General features: G+C 33.3%; 1 long non-coding RNA gene across 1 annotated transcript; it reads left to right on the forward strand.

The window, feature by feature from the left end:
* The first annotated feature begins 529 nt into the window (after positions 1-529).
* On the forward strand, positions 530-1,898 carry LOC110935662. The gene is made up of 3 exons (XR_002589306.2): positions 530-617; positions 1,130-1,195; positions 1,796-1,898. It is a non-coding gene; the product is annotated as an uncharacterized LOC110935662 (long non-coding RNA).
* The last annotated feature ends 575 nt before the right edge of the window (positions 1,899-2,473 follow it).

A 2,473-nucleotide genomic window follows, 5' to 3' on the forward strand; every position in this document is an offset into this window, starting at 1 on the left:
TTGATTTGTGAGAGATTTATGCAATCAATTTAAGAGGATAATTGATTACTTGATTTGTGAGAGATTTATGCAATCAATTTAAGATTGAAATTACAAATATACCCTTTTTGTATTTAATTAAATGAAAAAAATTAACCAAATAATTACCATCATGCCACTCACTTTAATCTCAAGATCATAAAAATCAAGGGCACAGATCAGTTCACGCAGTTCACTCTTGGTATTTTGTTCACGTTTTGTAACACCCCGAAAATATAAAACCTTATGTTAAAAATTATAAATTATAAATAAACGGAAATTTACTAACTAGAAACTTCTAACCTAGTTAGTTGATAGACTAGAAATAGCTCATGAAGGGGTTAAAGCTTACTAAACAATGTGTAGAACAAAGTAGAGGGGCCTGAATTGTCAAAAACTAAAACTTAAATCATAATTAGTAACCAAACAAAACCAAACACCCAAAAACCTGGTGTTTGGTCGATCAAGAGAGAAGGGGGCGACCAGGGGATATCTTCAAACCCTAACTTGTCACAAAAAGCTCAAATTGAAAGCCCAAATCAAGTCCAAATCGAAATCTAAACATAGATTAGTGATCCTCATCACAAGAGGATTCCAAGGTATGTAAAAATTCGTGTTAATTCTTCGTTTGAAATTCTCATGATTTTAGAAAATCAGAGAATTTATGTTGCATGTGTGTTATTAGGATTGATTATAAGTGATGAGGTGTTTAGAAGTGAAACCTAACTGATTTCATGCTAAACATGACCAAATTAAGGAAAATTCCATGAACACCTTGAAGGTGGGTTGTGGGTTTTACATGATGATGATGAACTCTAGGATTTTGAGTGGTTATTTTAGTGTAAATTGACCTTAGAAGATAGCTCCAGAAAGATATGATGTTTACATGATATATGATGGCTTAATTGAAGTTAAGTTAACTAATTAGCAATCCATAAACATGAATACGAATGATATAGAAATTCTGCCCTCATGATGTTTGTTGAAATGCCTCAAAGAAGGCTTGAAAACTGAATTGTTAAGTTTTAAACGCATAAATACGAAGTATGACGAATGTGCGTTATGTGTGTAAAACATGGAGTTCTAAACATAAAGTGCTTGAACTCTTTAGGGAAGGAAGCCGGGGCATCTAGCGGACAAACCGGTGTGGATGCACGTTGAAGGGTTTACTTTAAAGGTATGTAACATGACCCGTTACATTAGGTGAAATTAGATCATTGTAGTTGAATATCAAATTACTAGTTGTTATGAATTAAAGCGATGGTATTGTTATATTGAATACTTGGTTGAATGATGAATTAAACTCGTTGGTAGTTGTCATAAAGGAAGGAATTCCATAGACAAGCCAAACGGGTCAAATAATCAAGTAAAACATGATTTACATTCCGGAACATGATAGATTGTTGAATGTAGTTGGTTATAACATGACGTGCTAGAAATATCAGACTTTTATTACATTGATACTGCAGAATACTGAAATCCGAGGGTTGGGATTTTGGACGTAATGCTTAAACCAACAAAAACATGAATTTCCAGGTGCTACCGTAAATTACGGTGTCACCGTAATTTACGGTAGAGATTAAGGGTTTACGGTAGATTTCTAGTGACTTACGGTGGATCCAAGGATTTCCAGCACTCACCGTAACTTACGGTGGCACCGTAAGTTACGGTGGAGCCTGGAAAACTTTTATATTTCTGTTATTTTCAATGTGGTGTTAAACCTTGAAATCCTATTAATTATTAACGTCAAAGCTAATGATTTAATGGTTGATCATAGGTATTTAGGTGGGTCTCATGGATGGCGATCAAGTGATTTAATGAAGAACCGAACACTCCATTTTGAAGCTTCCGCTATGTTTTGAACTTGTTAATTAGTTGTTCTTGGGTTGTAAACAAATCCTTAAACGACTTAGTATGTTCTACCTTAGTCATTAGTTGACTAAGGCGTATAATATTTTTGAAACTTATGTTAAGCTATCATCTTTTGGTATAAATTAGAGATTAATTCGAGTATAAATTTAAGGGTGTTATAAGTTGGTATCAGAGCCACAGGTTGTCAATAAGTGTTCGGTTCAAGCTTGATCGACCATCCGGTAAGAACTAACTTCTGTTAATAAATTTTATATTACGTAAAGAATGAGTAATGAACAAATATGCATGAAAAGAGCAAGTAAGCTCATTTAAATACAAGAAATCAAAAGCAAGAACGATCAAATCAAGTTGTGAACTTGATTGAATCAAAAGCAAGAACGATCAAATCAAGTTGTGAACTTGATTGAATCAAAAGCAAGAACGATCAAATCAAGTTATGAACTTGATTGAATTAAAGCAAGAGCGATTAAATCAAGTTATGAACTTGATTGAATCAAACAAGAACAGCATGTGTTATAAATGGAATGTTTTAACAACTTGTGTAAACATTTCAGAAATAGAGATGGCTGATAAAGGTAACGAT

This window comes from Helianthus annuus, chromosome 1 (assembly GCF_002127325.2).
Source record: "Helianthus annuus cultivar XRQ/B chromosome 1, HanXRQr2.0-SUNRISE, whole genome shotgun sequence".
NCBI classification, from domain to species: Eukaryota; Viridiplantae; Streptophyta; class Magnoliopsida; order Asterales; family Asteraceae; genus Helianthus; species Helianthus annuus.